Source organism: Rhinopithecus roxellana, chromosome 12, assembly GCF_007565055.1.
Source record: "Rhinopithecus roxellana isolate Shanxi Qingling chromosome 12, ASM756505v1, whole genome shotgun sequence".
Taxonomy (NCBI): domain Eukaryota; kingdom Metazoa; phylum Chordata; class Mammalia; order Primates; family Cercopithecidae; genus Rhinopithecus; species Rhinopithecus roxellana.
This window is the reverse complement of record NC_044560.1, coordinates 86,504,060-86,522,998: the sequence shown is the minus strand read 5'-3', so window position 1 is coordinate 86,522,998 and position 18,939 is coordinate 86,504,060. Positions and strand designations below refer to the sequence as shown.

The window sequence follows — 18,939 nt, the reverse complement described above, 5'->3', positions numbered from 1 at the left end:
GAGTGCAGTGGCCGGATCTCAGCTCACTGCAAGCTCCGCCCCCCGGGTTCACGCCATTCTCCTGCCTCAGCCCCCCGAGTAGCTGGGACTACAGGCACCTGCCACCTCGCCTGGCTAGGTTTTTTTTGTATTTTTTAGTAGAGACGGGGTTTCACCATGTTAGCCAGGATGGTCTCGATCTCCTGACCTCGTGATCCACCCGTCTCGGCCTCCCAAAGTGCTAGGATTAGAGGCTTGAGCCACCGTGCCTGGCCACAAGGTCATTATTTTAAGTGGAATAAGCCAGGCATAGACAAATATTGCATATACTTAATCAAATGGGGGAGCTAAAAAAGTTGATCTCATGAAGATAGGGAGCAGAATGATAATTACCCGAAGCTGGGAAGGATGTGGTTGTAGGACAAGTGAGGGGATGAGGAGAGGTTGATTAATGAGTATATACACACAGCTAGATAGAAGGAACAAATTCTAATGTTCCATTGTAGAGTAAGGTGACTATATTTAACAACAATGTATTGTATATTTAAAAATAACTAGAAGTGAGGCTTTAAAATGTTCTTGACACATAGAAATGATAAATGCTTGTGATGATGGATATCCTAAATACCTTGACTTGGTCACTATACATTCTGTGCATGTAACAAATACAGGTATTCCATAAATATGTACAAACTTTATCAATAAAATATTTTTTAAAAAGATGTGCTTCTGATCATCTTTCTTTTCCTAGGCTCTACTCCCTTAAGATAAGGCAAAGGATCCAGTTTATCAGATAAATTGCAGAAGTCAGAGATCTCACCCAGTACTAAGTTCTAGTGATAATTTAGGAATAAAGAGTCAAGAGGTACAGTCAGGTAGGGAGAGTTGGGGACATTTTGTATGACTCCCCAAGTTCTTTCTTCCCTCATTGAACATGTGCACTTGGGCCTATAGTAATGGATGAGGTCTCTAACAGAGCCTTCCAGGGTCGCCTGACAAAACTTGGACAGTGTTTGGGTTATGAAACATTTCTTTTTTATACCCTGATACTTGTATAGCTTATGCAACATTCTTGAGGGAACCATGGACACAAAAGAAGGCATTTTCAGTACAAACCAGTCTTAACAACTTTCTCCCCTGCTTTTATCTCCTATTTCAAAGGTCTAGATTTTACCAGAGCTGCTAGCAACAACCAGGGAATATAATTTTTTGTTATTTTTTCTTTGACCTAGTAATCCCTGTTAGTCCCCATGACTATTTCCCCGAGTCTAAATCTGTTTCCACCAAGTTCAGTTGGTAAGGCTTGCCCCATGATTTGCCTCAGAGCTTTTTGCCATTTTATACCAAGGACGAATAGGTAGTCATCCTGTCATTAGTTCCTCTTAGTTTTCCATCCTCTTCTTTTTCTTGCTATAAAGTGCCTTAACCATTATGATTTGTCAGTCTCATTTGACATTCTTGTGTAACTTGGTGCTTTTTGACTCACTTGCACTTAACTCTCCTTCCCCTCCCAACTTTTAAAATGTGACTAGAATCCATTGAGTTAATAAACCCCATCTATACTTAGACTTGTTAGTTAAGAGATTAGATAGAATATTTTGAGACTGGCTTTCTCTTAGAAAAAGACACTGGTTTTCCTCTGGCCTGCAGGCCATGGCTGTTCATTCTCTCATATTCCGTGTATCTCTGAGTTGGGAGGTAGGGTTAATGTCTAACAGTCTTCACTGTCACTTCTTGAATATTCCTCCTCCACTTTCATGCAAAAACTTCTGCTCTTTGAGGTTTATACCACTTTCTACCCATAATCATTACTCATCTACCAACCCTCATTTACCACCCTCATTTATTGCAGCATATGGGCCTCATCTCCTTTCAGAGTCCCATCATCAACCTGGATGTCTTCAGTATGACCCACTTGATACCTGGCTATCTGGTTTCCTGACATTTTTGTTCATTCATTCTTTCAAAACTTCATTCATATACACACATGCATTTATTTATGCATTTGTTGAAAAAGATTTTTTGAGCACCTACAATGTAATATTCCAAACTCTATGCTAGAATTAGAGATGCAAGGGTAAAAGAATAAGAGAAGACAGAAAACCAAACGTGGTCCTGGAAGTTACAGTGTAGTGAGGGACAAAGACATGGAACCAATGGTTGTTGAGCTGAAACCTCATGTGAGGAGTTAACTGGATGGAGAAAGGAGTCAAGAGAGTTCTAGGTAGAGGAGGCAGCATGTCAAAGGCACAGTAAGGTGAGGGAGAATGGTCCATTTCAGGGATTGAAGAAGGCTGGATTGGAACATAGGGAAGGAGGGAATGTGTGTTACAAGCTGGAGCCAGAAAGGTAGGTAGGGTCCAAACCATACAAGATCTTTTTTTTTTTTTTGAGATGGAGTTTCACTCTGTTGCCAGGCTGGAGTGCAGTGGTGTGATCTCAGCTCACTGCAACCTCTACCTCCCGGGTTCAACCGATTCTCCTGCCTCAGCCTCCTAAGTAGCTGGGATTATAGGTGTGTGCCACCACACCCAGCTAATTTTTGTATTTTTAGTAGAGATGGGGTTTCACCATGTTGGCCAGGATGGTCTCGATCTCTTGATCCACCCACCTCGGCCTCCCAAAGTGCTGGAATTACAGGCATGAGCTACCGTGCCTGGCCCATACAAGATCTTTTTGTTTGTTTTTGTTTTTTTGGGGGGGAGAGGGACAGAGTCTTGCTCTGTCACCCAGACTGGAGTGCAGTGGCACAATCTTGGCTCACTGCAAGCTCCGCCTCCTGGGTTCACGCCATTCTTCTGCCTCAGCCTCCCGAGTAGCTGGGACTACAGGCGCCCGCCACCACGCCCGGCTAGTTTTTTGTATTTTTAGTAGAGACAGGGTTTCACCGTGTTAGCCAGGGGGGTCTCGATCTCCTGACCTCGTGATCCGCCCGCCTTGGCCTCCCAAAGTGCTGGGATTACAGGCGTGAGCCACTGCGCCCGGCCAAGATCTTTTTAAGTTATGTTAAAGATTTTGGTTTTCATTCTAAGAGGCCTGGGAAGCCATTGAAAATTTTGTTTAAATTTTTAAAACTTACTTTTCAAAAGAAAATAATACAGGTACATTATACAGATTCAAAAGATATAAAAGGATAGGCTGGGCACAGTGGCTCATGCCTGTAATCCCAGCACTTTGAGAGGGCAAGGAAGGCGGATCACAAGGTCAGGAGTTCGAGACCAGCCTGACCAACGTGGTGAAACCCTGTCTCTACTAAAAATACAGAAATTAGCCGGGCGTGGTAGTATGCACCTGTAATCCCAGCTACTTAAGAGGCTGAGGCAGGAGAATCACTTGAATCTGGGAGGTGGACATTGCAGTGAGCCGAGATAATGCCACTGCCCTCCAGCCTGGGTGATAGTGAGACTCTGTCTCAGAAATAAATAAACAAATAAACACATAAATGGATAAAGAACAAATAAGTCTCCTACTTTCATCTTCAGTCACCTAGCTTCCCCTCCTAAAGTTTCATGAATATTCTTCCAAAAATAGCCTATATATGCATATATATATATATAATTCTCCCCCCCAACAAATTGTAGCATGCTATACATACTGCTCTGAACCTTTTTCCTCCCCACATAATATATCCTGGATATCATTCTATGTTAGAACTGTACAGAGTGGCCTTATTTATTTCAGCAGTTGCATGAATCTTCCTTCTTTCCTTCGTTTATTTATTTGTTTATTTTTAAATTTTATTTTTTTTAAGACGGAGTCTCACTCGCTGTTGCCCAGGCTGGAGTGCAGTGGCGTGATCTTGGCTCACTGCAAACTCCACCTCCCAGGTTCATGCCATTATCCTGCCTCAGCCTCCCAGATAGCCAGGACTACAGGCGCCCACCACTACGCCTGGCTAATTTTTTGTATATTTTAGTAGAGACGGGATTTCACTGTGTTAGCCAGGATGGTCTCGATCTCCTGACCTCGTGATCCACCCATCTCCCAAAGTGCTGGGATTACAGGTGTGAGCCACCGTGCCCAGCCTGTTTATTTATTTATTTATTTATTTAATTTTTTTTTAAGGTGTGCACTTTTATTCAACTGGTCTCAAGTCAGTGTACAGGTAAGACCTGGCTGCCTCCACCCACTCCTAGGGAGACCAAAAGCCTTCAGACACCAAGTTAGGGGACAAAAAAGAGGGGGCATGAAGGCTCATCATTCAAAATAAAACAAAATAAAAAAGTATTAAGGCGAAGATTAAAAAAATTTTGCATTACATAATTTACACGAAAGCAATGTTATCACCTCCACTGTGTGGACTTGGGAGAGGACTGGGCCATTCTCCTTAGAGAGAAGTGGGGTGGCTTTTAGGAGGGCGCGGGACTTCCTGTAACAATGCATCTCATATTTGGAATGACTATTAAAAAAAAAGAACAATGTACAATCAAAGTCCTCCGCCACATTGTAGAACTTTGGGGGATGCTCGCTCCAACCGACTGCTGTCACCTTCACCATTCCAGTTTTTAAATCCTGAGTCAAGCCAAAAATAAAAACCAAACCAAAACAAAAAAAAAACAAATAGGCCGGGCGTGGTGGCTCAAGCCTGTAATCCCAGCACTTTGGGAGGCCGAGACGGGCAGATCACGAGGTCAGGAGATCGAGACCATCCTGGCTAACACGGTGAAACCCCGTCTCTACTAAAAAATACAAAAAACTAGCCGGGCGAGGTGGCGGGTGCCTATAGTCCCAGCTACTCGGGAGGTTGAGGCAGGAGAATGGCGTAAACCCGGGAGGCGGAGCTTGCAGTGAGCTGAGATCGCGCCACTGCACTCCAGCCCGGGCAACAGAGCGAGACTCTGTCTCAAAAAAAAATAATAATAAAATAAATAAAGCCATGCCAATCTCATCTTGTTTTCTGTGCAAGTTAGGTTTTGTCACGAAAGGGTGTAACGCAACTAAGTCACAGTCCGCTTAGAAGCATTTGCGGTGGACGATGGAGGGGCCAGACTCATCATACTCCTGCTTGCTGATCCACATCTACTGGAAGGTGGACAGCGAGGCCAGGATGGAGCCGCCGATCCACACAGAATACTTGCACTCAGGAGGAGCAATAATCTTGATCTTCATCGTGCTGGGTGCCAGGGCAGTAATCTTCTGCATCCGGTTGGCAATGCCAGGGTGCATGGTGGTGCCACCAGACAGCACTTTGTTGGTGTACAGGTCTTTATGGATGTCCACTTCACACTTCATGATGGAGTTGAAGATAGTTTCGTGGATGCCACAGGACTCCATGCCCAGGAAGGAAGGCTGGAAGAGAGCCTCAGGGCAGCGGAACCGCTCGTTGCCAATGGTGATGACCCGGCCATCGGGCAGCTCATAGCTCTTCTCCAGGGAGGAGCTGGAAGCCACCGTGGCCATCTCCTGCTCGAAGTCCAGGGCAACGTAGCACAGATTCTCCTTGATATCACGCATGATTTCCTGCTCGGCCGTGGTGGTGAAGCTGTAGCCGCGCTCAGTGAGGATCTTCATGAGGTAGTCAGTCAGCTCCCTGCTAGCCAGGTCCAGACGCAGGATGGCGTGGGGGAGGGCATACCCCTCATAGATGGGCACAGTGTGGGTGACCCCGTCACCGGAGTCCATCACGATGCCAGTGGTATGGCCAGAGGCGTACAGGGACAGCACAGCCTGGATGGCCACGTACATGGCTGGGGTGTTGAAGGTCTCAGACATGATCTGGGTCATCTTCTTGCGGTTGGCCTTGGGGTTCAGGGGGGCCTCAGTCAGCAGCATGGGGTGCTCCTCAGGAGCCACATGCAGCTCATTGTAGAAGGTGTGGTGCCAGATCTTCTCCATGTTGTCCCAGTTGGTGACGATGCTGTCTGTGCTCGATGGGGTACTTCAGGGTGAGGCTGCCTCTCTTGCTCTGGGCCTCGTCGCCCAACATATGAATCCTTCTGACCCATGCCCACCATCATGCCCTGGTGCCTGGGGTGCCCCATGATGGAGGGAAAGATGGCTCGGGGGGCATCGTCGCCCGCGAAGCCGGCCTTACACATGCTGGAGCCGTTGTCGACAACGAGCGTGGCGATATCATCTTCCATGGTGAGCTGGCGGCGGGTGTGGATGGGCGGCGGAGCGGCGAAGGCGAGGCTCTGTGTTCGCGGTGGGGACGCGGTCTCGGCAGTCTATTTATTTTTTATTTATTTTTTTGAGACAGAGTCTCACTCTCTCACTCAGGCTGGAGTATGGTGGTACAATCTCGGCTCACTACAACCTCTGTCTTCCGGGTTCAAGTGATTCTCTTGCCTCAGCCTCCGCCAGTTGCTGGGATTACAGGCGTGCACCACCATGCCCAGCTAACTTTTTGTATTTTTAGTAGAGATGGAGTTTCCCTATGTTGGCCAAGCTGGTCTTGAACTCCTGACCTCAAATGATCCACCCGCCTCAGCCTCCCAAAGTGCTGGGATTACGGAAGTGAGCCACTCCTCCCAGGCTTCTATAGTTTATTTAACCAGTTATCAACTGATGACTGTTTAAGCTGTTTCCAATTATTTTCTAACTCAAATATTATGCCGTGAATATTTTTGATATTGTGTCACATAGTGCTAGTTTATTTGTACAATAAATTCCAAGTTTAGCTACCTTTATTTTATATAGGCTGAATTTTTCTTCAGAGCATTTATATTAGTTTCCAATCCTATATGTTTATTGTCTTTTAATCTCTGTCTCCCCCATCTAAGTTATAAACTCTACCAAAGTAATGCCCAGCATGCAGCAGGTGCTCAAAAATACTTGTTGAATGGATGAATGAATAAGAAGATAAGGATGATAGCCAGGAGGGAAGTAGGGTTGCTTCAATTTTGAAAAGAATGGAGTTCATTGAGGTTGCTCATGCTTGAGGCAAGAGAACCACTAGAGGGCAGGAGTTCAAGACCAGCCTAGACAACATAGTGAGACCTCATCTCTACAAAAAAAAAAAAAAAAAAACATAAAAAAATAGCTGGGTGTAGTGGCACACATGTGTAGACCCAGATATTTGGGAGGCTAAGGTGCGAGGATTGTTTGAACCTAGGAGTTTGAGGCTGCAGTGAGCTGTGATTGCACCACTACACTTTGGTGTGGGTGACAGGATGAGACTCTGTCTTTTTTTTTTTTTTTTTTTTGAGACGGAGTCTTGCTCTGCCACCCAGGCTGGAGTGCAGTGGCCGGATCTCAGCTCACTGCAAGCTCCACCTCCCAGGTTTACGCCATTCTCCTGCCTCAGCCTCCCGAGTAGCTGGGACTACAGGCGCCCGCCTCGTTGCCCGGCTAGTTTTTTGTATTTTTAAGTAGAGACAGGGTTTCACCGTATTAGCCAGGATGGTCTCGATCTCCTGACCTCGTGATCCACCGTCTCGGCCTCCCAAAGTGCTGGGATTACAGGCTTGAGCCACCGCGCCCAGCCGAGACCCTGTCTTAAAGAAAAAAAAGAGGCTGGGTGCAGTGGCTCACACCTATAATCCTAGCACTGTGGGAGGCTGAGGCGGGTGGATCATGAGTTCAGGAGTTTAAGACCAGCCTGGCCAATATGGTGAAACCCCATCTCTACTAAAAATATAAAAATTAGGCAGGCGTGGTGGCGCACACCTGTAGTCCCAGCTGCTTGGGAGGCTGAGGCAGAAGAATCGCTTGAACCTGGGTAGCAGAGGTTGCAGTAAGCCAAGATTGTGCCACTGCACTCCAGCCTGCGTAACAGAGTGAGACTCCGTCTCAAAAAAAAAAAAAAAAAAGAAGATTTGAGGGTGGCTACTGTGGGAAATGAAATAAATAATGAAGGTAGAAACTCGCAGAATAGCCAGGAAGCCCACTGCTGATAAGAATGGAGACCATTAGGGTGAGATCAGTCTGTGAGGTTGGATTATCTTTTTTCCCAGCTCTCAGAACAGATTCATCCATGATTGCCATTTTCCCAGATAGCTAGGGCAAAGGAATGGAGAATATCAGTACTGGAGAGGTTGAAGTGATGGACTCTAGAATTGGCGCTGCATAAGGACAGATATGAAGATGAATCTGAAACATATCTTCTTTCTCTTCCTGAATAATCTCATCTATGCCCATAGTTTTAGTTTCCTGTGGGAAGAAAGAGAGAGCAAAGTTCTTCTTTAAAAGAACTTTGAAAAGAGTTCTTTTCACTGGTCTGGTTTGAGCACATAGATCCTGGTCTGGAGACTGATAAGAGATGAGTCTGGAGACAGAGTCAGGCCATGCCACACAGAATTTTGGAGGCCACTGTGTGAGGTTCAGGAAGGTCTCCTAAGTACCGTATAATCAAGGTCTGCTCTGTTAAGTGGTTTTACTTTTATTTCTTGTAACAGGAAGGTAAAGAATTAGGGTGTTTTAATTGTCACTGAAAGGCAGCAGGGAAGCAGCCTGGGCCGGAAATGTGGATCCACATTTGAGAGCAGTGGAAGTTTACATAGAATTAGAAGCCATCATATGGTTGGAGTTATACAGGGGAAAAAAAAACTATAGTTCACTGTGCTGAATCACTTTTATTTTTTAAAAACAGATAAAGCTTACAATCACTTTTAATTCTTAGCATGTTCTTTCTAAGCCTCTGGGCCTTTGTTTGACTATTCTAGTTTCTACCTCCTACCTGTTTTGATTTATTTTCCTCTCAAAATTTCACGTTCCCAAGGACACCAGATTTGCCTGGTTTATACCTATCTGTTAAATGGAGATACTTTTAGGGCATTCGGATGGGCTATACCAAATATGCCACGTAATTCATTTTAAGTAAGAAATAGCCCCATAACTCATCATCCTCTGACAGTAGTCAAACTGTAAGGAGAATTTGAGCAAGCAAGACTTTTTTTTTTTTTTTTTTTTTTTTTTTTGAGACAGAGTCTTGCTCTGTCACCCGGGCTGGAGTGCAATGGCACAATCACGGTTCACTGCAACCTCCACCGCCTGGGTTCAAGCAATTCTCCTGCCTCAGCCTCCTGAGTAGCTGGGATTACAGGTGCCCACCACCATGCCCGGCTAATTTTTGTATTTTTAGTACAGACAAGGTTTCACCATGTTGGCCAGGCTGATCTCAAACTCCTAACCTCAAGTAATCTGCCCACCTCGGCCTCCCAAAGTGCTGGGATTACAGGTGTGAGCCACTGCCCGGCCAATTTTTTAACTTTTATTTTAGGTTCGGGGCACATCTGAAGGTTTGTTATATAAGTAAACTCATGTCACAGGGGTTTGTTATACAGATTATTTCATCACCTAGGTATTTTTTTTTTTTTTTTTTTTTTTTTTGAGACGGAGTCTGTCTCTGTCGCCCAGGCTGGAGTGCAGTGGCCGGCTCTCAGCCCACTGCAAGCTCCACCTACCGGGTTTACGCCATTCTCCTGCCTCAGCCTCCTGAGTAGCTGGGACTACAGGTGCCCGCCACGTCGCCCGGCTAGTTTTTTGTATTGTTTAGTAGAGATGGGGTTTCACCGTGTTAGCCAGGATGGTCTCAATCTTCTGACCTCGTGATCCGCCCGTCTCGGCCTCCCAAAGTGCTGGGATTACAGGCTTGAGCCACCGCGCCCGGCCTATCACCTAGGTATTACGCCTAGTACCCAATAGTTACTTTTTTCTGCTCCTCTCACCCTCTACCCTCAAGTAGATTCCAGAGTCTGTTGTTCCCTTCTTTGTGTTCTTGAGTTCTCATCATTTAGCTCCCACTTATAAGTGAGAACATGGAGTATTTGGTTTTCTGTTCCTGCATAGTTTGCTAAAGATAATAGCCTCTAGGTCTATCCATGTTCCTGCAAAAGACATGATCTCTTTTTTTTTTATGGCTGCATAGTATTCCATGGTGCATATGTACCACATTTTCTTTATCCAGTCTGTCATTGATGAACATTTAGGTTGATTCCATGTCTTTGCTATTGTGAATAGTGCTGTAATGAACATTCACAATGCATGTGTCTTATGGTAGAACGATTTCTGTTCCTTTGAGTGTGTACCCAGTAATAGGATTGTTGAGCTGATGGTAGTTCTGCTTTTAGCTCTTTGAGGAATTGCATACTGCTTTCCACAATGGTTGAACTAATTTATACTCCCACCAGTGTATAAATGTTCTTTTTCTCCACAGTCTTGCCAGCATCTGTTATTTTTTGGCTTTTTGATAATAGCCATTCTGACTGGTGTGAGATAGTATCTCACTGTGGTTTTGATTTGCGTTTCTCTAATGATCAGTGATATTGAACTTTTTTTTTTTTTTTTTTTTTTTTTTTTGAGACGGAGTCTGGCTCTGTCGCCCAGGCTGGAGGGCAGTGGCCGGATCTCAGCTCACTGCAAGCTCCGCCTCCCGGGTTTACGCCATTCTCCTGCCTCAGCCTCCCGAGTAGCTGGGACTACAAGCGCCTGCCACCTCGCCCGGCTAGTTTTTTATATTTTTTAGTAGAGACGGGGTTTCACCGGGTTAGCCAGGATGGTCTTGATCTCCTGACCTTGTGATCCGCCCGTCTCGGCCTCCCAAAGTGCTGGGATTATAGGCTTGAGCCACCGCGCCCGGCCGATATTGAACTTTTTAAAATATTCTTGTTGGTTGCCTTTATGTCTTCTTTTGAAAAGTGTGTGTTCATGTCCTTTGCCCACTTTTTATTGAGGTTGTTTTTTTCTTGTAAATTTGTTTAAGTTCCTTAAAAATGCTGGATATTAGACTTTTGTTAGATGCATAGTTTGCAAATATTTTCTCCCATTCTGTAGATTGTTTCTTTACACTGTTGATAGTTTCTTTTGCTGTGCAGAAGCTCTTAAGTTTAATTAGATCCCATTTCTCAATTTTGGCTTTTGTCGTGATTGCTTTTGGTGTCTTTGTCATGAAATCTTTGTTTCTATGTTCCTAGGATGGTATTGCCTAGGTTGTCATTGTCTTCCAAGGTTTTTATAGTTTTGGGTTTTACTTTTAGGTCTTTAATCCATCTTGATTTGATTTTTGCATATGGTATAAGGAAGGGGTCCAGCTTTAATCTTTTGCATATGGCTAGCCAGTTATCCCAGCACCATTTATTGAATAAACTGTCTTTTCCTCATTGCTTGTTTTTGTCAGCTTTGTCAAAACTCAGATGTTCGTAGGTGTGTGGCTTTGTTTCTGGCCTCTCTATTTTGTTCCATTGGTCTATGTGCCAATTTTTGTACCATTACCATGCTATTTTGGTTGCTGTAGCCCTGTAGTATAGTTAGAAGTCGGGTAACCTGGTACCACCAGCACTGGTCTTTTGGCTTAGCATTGTCTGGGCTATTTGGGCTGTTTTTTGGTTCCATAATGAATTTTCAAATAGTTTTTTTTTTTTTTTCTAGTTCTGTGAAGAATGTCATTGGTAGTTTGATAGGAATGGCATTGAGTCTGTAAATTGATTTGGGTAGTATGACCATTTTAATGATATTGATTCTTCCTATTCATGAGCATGGCATGTTTTTCCATTTATTTCTGTCTTCTTTGATTTTTTTCAGCAGTGTTTTATAATTCTCATTGTAGAGCTCTTTCCCCTCTCTCTCTGGAATACATGTATTCCTAGGTATTTTATTCTTTTTGTGGCAATTGCAAATGGGATTGCCTTTCTGATTTGGCTCTTGGCTTGGGTGTTGTTGGTGTGTAGGAATGCTAGTGATTTTTGCACACTGATTTTGTCTCCTGAAACTTTGCTGAAGTTGTTTATCAGTTGAAGGAGCTTTTGGACCGAGACTATGGAGTTTTCTAGATATAGAATCATGTTGAATGCAAACAGGAATAGTTGGACTTCCTCTCCTCCTATTTGGATGCCCTTTCTTTCTCTTGCCTGATTGCTATGGCTAGGATTTCTAATACTGTGTTGAATAAGATTGGTAAAAGAGGGAATCCTGGTCTTGTGCTGGTTTTCAAAGGGAATACTTCCAGCTTTTGCCCATTCAGTATGATGTTTTTTTTTTTTTGTTTTGTTTTGTTTTTGCCGTTTCTTTATGCAGTTTAATAGAAAAACAACAAAACACAACACGCACAAAGAAAACACATAGAAAATAATAGCAAACACAACACAGGCCTGGGGAGATGGCAGGCGAGCCTGAGCTGGGTGCTACTTGGTGCTGCTCTTTGGAAGAGGCCGGTAGACCCCGACCACCACAGTGTGGTTCCTCTCATAGGGCTCCAGGGTCAGCTGCTCTTCGGGCTTCAAGTTCTCCTGCTGCAACTTCCTCACCTCAGAAGCAAACACAGCCTCGGCAGATGCGGTGGAGTCGATGCAGTTGGCCTTGATGGAGATCAGTATGATGTTTGTTGGTTGTGGGTTTGTCATAAATGGTTCTTATTACTTTGAGTTATGTCCCTTCAATATCTAGTTTATTGAGAGTTTTTAACATGAAGGGATGTTGAATTTTATAGAAAGCCTTTTCTGTACCTATTGAGATAATCATGTGGTTTTTGTCTTTAGTTCTTTTTATGTGATGAATCACATTTATTGATTTGTGTATGTGACCCAAACTTGCTTCCTGGGGATGAAGCCCACTTGATTGTGGTGGGTTAGCTTTTTGATGTGCTGCTGGATTCAGTTTGCAAGTATTTTGTTGAGGATTTTTGCATTGATATTCACCAAGGATATTGGCCTGAGGTTTTCTTTCTTAGTTGTGTCTTTGCCCAGTTTTGGTATCAGGATGATGCTGGCCTCATAGATTGAGCTGGGGAGAAGTTCCTCCTCTTCAATTTTTTGGAATAGTTTTAGTAGGAAGGTACCAGCTCTTCTTTGTACGTCTCGTAGAATTCAGCTGTGAATCCATCTGGTCTTGGGCTTTTTTTGGTTGGTAGGCTATTTATTACTGATTCAGTTTTAGAGCTCATTATTGGTCTGTTCAGCGAATCAGTTTCTTCTTGGTTCAATCTTGGGAGGGTGTATGTGTCCAGGAATTTATCCATCTCTTCCAGGTTTTCTAGTTTGTATGCATAGAAGTGTTTATAGTAGCTTCTGATGGTTATTTTTATTTCTGTGGGGTCAGTGATAACATCCTCTTCATCATTTCTAATTGTGTTTATTTGGATATCCTCTCTTTTTCTTCTTTATTAGTTAGTGGCCTATCTTATTAAATTTTTCAAAAAACCAACTCCTGGATTTGTTCATCTTTTGAATGCTTTTTTTGTGTCTTGGTTTCCTTCAATTCAGCTCCAATTTTGGTTATTTCTTGTCTTCTACTAGGTTTGTCTTCTACTAGATTTGTTCTTGCTTCTCTTCAGTTGTGATGTTAGGTTATTAATTTGAGATCTTTCTAACCTCTTGATGTGGGTATTTAGTGCTATGAACTTCCCTTTTAACACTGCCTTAACTGTGTCCCAAAGATTCTGGTATGTTGTATCTTTGTTCTCATTAGTTTCAAATAACTTCTTGATTTCTGCCTTAATTTCATTATTTACCCAAAAGTCATTCAGGAGCATGTTGTTTAATTTTCATGTAATTGCATGGTTTTGAGTGATTTTCTTAGTTTTGACTTCTGTTTTCATTGTGTTGTGGTCTAAGGGTGTTTTCATTGTGTTGTGGTCTAAGAGTGTGTTTGGTATAATTTTGGTTCTTTCCTTTTTTTTTTTTTTCTTTTTTTTTTTTTTTTGGAGACGGAGTTTCACTCTTTTTGCCCAGGCTGGAGTGCAGTGGCACAATCTCGGCTCACTGCAACCTCTGCCTCCCAGGTTCAAGGAATTCTCCTGTCTCAGCCTCCTGAGTAGCTGGGCTTACAGGTGTGTGCCACCATGCCCGGCTAATTTTGTATTTTTAATAGAGATGGGGTTTCACCATGTTAGCCAGGCTGGCCTTGAACTCCTGACCTCAGGTGATCTGCCTTCCTTGGCCTCCCAAAATGTTGGGATTGCAGGTGTGAGCCACCACACCTGGCCTTAATTTTGGTTCTTTTGCATTTGCTGAGGATTGTTTTATGTCCAATTATGTGGTCAATTTTAGAGTATGCCATGTGTCTATGAGAGGAATGCATATTCTCTTGTTTTTAGTTGAAGAGTTCTGTAGAGGTCTGTCAGATCCCTGTGATCCAATGTTGAGATCAGGTCCTGAATATCTTTATTAATTTTCTGCCTCAATGATCTGTCTAATACTATCAGTGGAGTGTTTAAGTCTCCCACTATTATTGTGTGGGAGTCTACGTTTCTTTGTAGGTTGCTAAGAACTTGCTTTATGAATCTGGGTGCTCCTGTGTTGGGTCCATATATATTTAGGATGGTTAGGTTTTCTTGTTGAATTGAACCCTTTACCATTTTGTAATGCCTTTCTTTGTCTTTTTTGATCTTTGTTGGTTTAAAATCTCTTTTGTCTGAAATTAGGATTGCAACTCCTACTTTTTTTGGTTTTCCATTTGCTTGGTAGACTTTCCTCCATCCCTTTATTTTGAGCCAATGAATGTCATGTGTCCCTCATCCTTACCAGTGAGAAGAGAGAAAACAGAATGCCACTGGGTCTTGCTTTTTTATCCAGGTTGCCACTTTGTGCCTTTTAAGTGGGGGCATTTAGCCCATTTTGTAAGTGTTGTTTTTTTTTTTTTGAGACGGAGTCTTGCTCTGTTGCCCAGGCTGGAGTGCAGTGGCCGGATCTCAGCTCACTGCAAGCTCCGCCTCTCGGGTTCACGCCATTCTCCTGCCTCAGCCTCCCGAGTAGCTGGGACTACAGGCGCCCGCCACCACGCCTGGCTAATTTTTTGTATTTTTTAGTAGAGACGGGGTTTCACCTTGTTAGCCAGGATGGTCTCGATCTCCTGACCTCGTGATCCGCCCGTCTCGGCCTCCCGAAGTGCTGGGATTACAGGCTTGAGCTACCGCGCCCGGCCTGTAAGTGTTTTTTATCCCTAGCATCGATCATACTTTCTAACATGGTAAATGTTTGTTGATTTCGTATATGTTTACTTTCATCTCTTGCCCATTTATAGACATTTTGGTTGTTAACCCGACTATGTGTGCACTTTTATATTTAGCTTTTTACTCTTAGGGTTACGTTGTAAACAATTTTCCATCTTGCCACCTGGTCTTTATAATGATCTTTTAATGATAGTTGTTAAGTTGCTATGCCATAATTCACTTAACCATTACCCCAGGAAGAACTAATAGAATAGAATATACAAAGGTAGAATGGCCTGCCTTGTTAATGAATTCTCAACTACAGGAAGTAATTTAAAAGACTGGAAAATACTTTGAATTGTTTTAGAGGGCATTTTAGCTCCAGATGGGAATTGAACTAAATATATTTTAAAAATCTTTCTTTCCCTGAAATTTGGGAATTCTCCTATGTTTTGTGGCCTCTGTAAGTGAATGTGAACCCTGTGTGTTTGAGTATATAAATTTCAAAATGTTAAAGACATCACTCTCACAAATATAAAGGAAATGTTTGTCCGAGATTTAACTCATGAATGAGGGAATCAGTGGGCAGTAAAACTACTTTTGAGAAACACAAATTTTTGTTGTCAGTCAGGAAAATAATGATGAAATAAGTTTGTAAATTAGATGTGAAATATTAATATCTTACAGAACACTGAAACTAAAACATTGGAAGTTATGTATATTATTTTTGTTTTGTTTTATTTTTTTGAGACAGGATCTTACTGTCTCCCAGGCTGGAGTGTGATGGCATCATCATAGCTTAACGCAGCCAGTATCTCCCAAGCTCGAGCAATCCTACTGCCTCAGCCTCCTGAGTAGCTGGGACTGCAAGTGCACACCACCACACCTGGCTGATTTTTTTAAGTTTTTGGTAAAGACGAGGTCTTGCTGTGTTGCCCAGGCTGGTCTCAAACTTCTGAGCTCAAACAATTCTCTTGTCTCAGCTTTCCAAAGTGTATGGGAGTGAGCCATCATGTGCAGCCAGAGGTTATATTTTATACAGGACAGAAAAAATATATATGTATATGATATATAGATATGATATATATAAATCAAAATCATTTATAACTTATCAATATTCTATAAGTTAACATCTAAATTTAGGCTCTACTCAGTAGTAAATAGTGAATGAAACAAAGGTACATTCTCTTAGACTAGAGGTTGGCAAGCTTTTTCTTAAAGGGCCAGATAGTAAATATTTTAGGCTTTGTGAGCTGTAAGTTGTATTACAACTACTTAACTCTGCCATGGTAGAGCAAAGGCAACTATAGATAACACATACATAAATGAGTTCCAATAAAAAATTTATTTACAAAAACAGGCAGCAGTCTAAATTGGTCCCTGGGCTATACTGTATGTCCCCTGGTTTATTGAATCTGTAGTAATATCCCTTCTTTCATTCTTTTTTTTTTTTTTTTTGAGATGGAGTCTCATCCTGTTACCCAGACTGGAGTACAGTGGTGTGATCTCGGCTCACTGCAACTTCCGCCTCCTGGGTTCAAGCGATTCTCCTGCCTCAGCTTCCCAGGTAGCTGCAATTACAGGCACACGCCACCATGCCCAGTTAATTTTTGTAATTTTAGTAGAGGTGGGGGTCTCACCATGTTGGCCAGGCTCGTCTTGAACTCCTAACCTCAAGTGATCTGCCTGCCTTGGCCTCCCAAAGGCTGGGATGACAGGTATGAGCCACTGTGCCTGGCCCCGTCTTTCATTCTTGATTCTGGTAACTTGACTGCTCCCTTTTTTTTTCCTGTGGTCAGTCGGACTAGAGCTTTATCAGCTTTACTGATCTTTTGACCAACCAGATTTTTGTTTCATTGATTTTTCTCTATTGTTTTTTGTTTGATTACTCTTATCTTTATCATTTCTTTCCTTTACTTACTTTGGGGTTTACTTTACTCTTTTTTTTTTCCAGATTTTATGATGGAAGGAAAGATCATTGATTTTTTTTTTTAGTCAAAGTTTGTCTTTTATTTTTCCAGATCTTTTTATTTTATTTTATTTATTTTTTCGAGACAGAGTCTTGCTCTATTGCCCAGGCTGGAGTGCAGTGGCATGATCTTGGCTCACTGCAACCTCCCCCTCCCGTTTCCAGCAATTCTCCTGCCTCAACCTCCTGAGTAGCTGGGATTACAGATGTGCACCACCACATCTGGCTAATTTTTGTATTTTTAGTAGAGACGGAGTTTTACCATGCTGGACAGGCTGGTCTCGAACTCCTGACCTCAAGTGATCCATCCGCCTCAGCCTCCCAAAGTGCTGGGATTACAGGCATGAGCCACCACACCTGGCTTAGATCTTTTTGAATCCAGGTAATATATGTGGACAAACAAAAATAGCTTCTTTTTTTTTTTTTGAGATGGAGTCTCGCTCTGTCGCCCAGGCTGGAGTGCAGTGGCCAGATCTCAGCTCACTGCAAGCTCCGCCTCCCTGGGTTCCCGCCATTCTCCTGCCTCAGCCTCCCGAGTAGCTGGGACTACAGGCGCCCGCCACCGCGCCCAGCTAGTTTTTTGTATTTTTTAGTATAGACGGGGTTTCACCGTGTTAACCAGGATGGTCTCGATCTCCTGACCTCGTGATCCGCCCGTCTCGGCCTCCCAAAGTGCTGGGATTACAGGCTTGAGCCACTGCGCCCGGCCAGCTTCATTGTTAAAAATATAAATAAGAACATAATATATAGATTTTCTGCAACTTGCGTTTTTCACTTAAGTCGTCAAGGGGGATATTTCTATGACTGTATATAAAATTCTATGCCATTTCTTGGCCGGGCGCGGTGGCTCAAGCCTGTAATCCCAGCACTTTGGGAGGCCGAGACGGGCGGATCACGAGGTCAGGAGATCGAGACCATCCTGGCTAACATGGTGAAACCCCGTCTCTACTAAAAAATACAAAAAACTAGCCGGGCGAAGTGGTGGGCGCCTGTAGTCCCAGCTACTCGGGAGGCTGAGGCAGGAGAATGGCGTAAACCCAGGAGGCGGAGCTTGCAGTGAGCTGAGATCCGGCCACTGTACTCCAGCCTGGGCGACAGAGCGAGACTCCGTCTCAAAAAAAAAAAAAAAAATTCTATGCCATTTCTTTCAAATGGTACATAGTATTCTATAGTAACTATTTCCATATTGACAGACATTTAGATTCTTCAGCTATTTCACTAATACAAACCATATTATGGTGAACATTCTTACAAGTGAGAAGGTTTCTAGATAGAGGTGCACTTATTAAACATCTCCTCTTTGATGGTCAAAAGAAATAAACTACTTTTGCATGTTTACCACACTAACTACATTTCATGACTCTTTTCTTTTTAAAATTTTTAATTTTTATTAATTTTTATCTTTTATAGAGATGGGGTCTCACTGTGTTGCCCAGTCTGGTCTTGAACTCCTGGGCTCAAGTGGTCCTCCCACCTCATCTTACCAAAGTGCTGGTATTATAGGCATGAGCCACCATGCCCGGCTTGATGACTTTGTTATAAATTTTCTTTTGTTGTTTAAGGGCTGAACTTTGGGGAAAAGCTTCCCACATTCCTTACATTCATAAGATGGATTTTCTGATTTTCAGCAAGGCCTTGGCTGTACCTGAAAGCTTTCCCACATTTCTTATAGTGAAAGGTTTTTTGTTTTTTTGTTTTTTCCCCCCAGTATGAATTCCTTGATGTCCAGTAAGAGTTGAGCTCTTTGTAAAGGCTTTCCTACAGTCATTGTCCTGATAGGGTTTATTTCCACTATGAGTTTTCTGATGCCCAGCAAATCTTTCTATACCTGAGAAAGATTTCACATTTAATATGGTGATAGAGTTTCTCTCCTGTATGAAATCTTTGATGATTAATAAGAGTCAAACTGTTACTAAAGGCTTTTCTGTATTTATTACACCAATGTACTTTTTCACAAAGATGGTTTTGATGATGCTCCAACACAGTTATCTCTGAAAGCTTTCCCACATTCCTTACATTTAAAAGGCTTTTCTCAGCCAGGCGTGGTGACTCACACCTGTAATCCCAACACTTTGGGAAGCGAAGGTCCGGGGATTGCTTGAGCCTAGGAGTTCAAGAGCAGCCTGGGCAACACAGGGAGACCCCATCTCTGACAAAAAGTTAAAAAAATTAGCTAGACATGGTGATG

At 43.0% G+C, this 18,939-nt stretch overlaps 1 protein-coding gene and 1 pseudogene across 16 annotated transcripts in view; one reads left to right on the top strand and one right to left on the bottom strand.

Annotated features, from left to right (window-relative positions):
- The window catches only part of KIAA0319L (KIAA0319 like), a 133,297-nt gene that overhangs the window by 34,358 nt on the left and 80,000 nt on the right, over positions 1-18,939 (top strand). The gene's annotated exons all lie outside the window — the stretch shown is intronic.
- Positions 4,885-6,065, bottom strand: LOC104660135 (annotated as a pseudogene).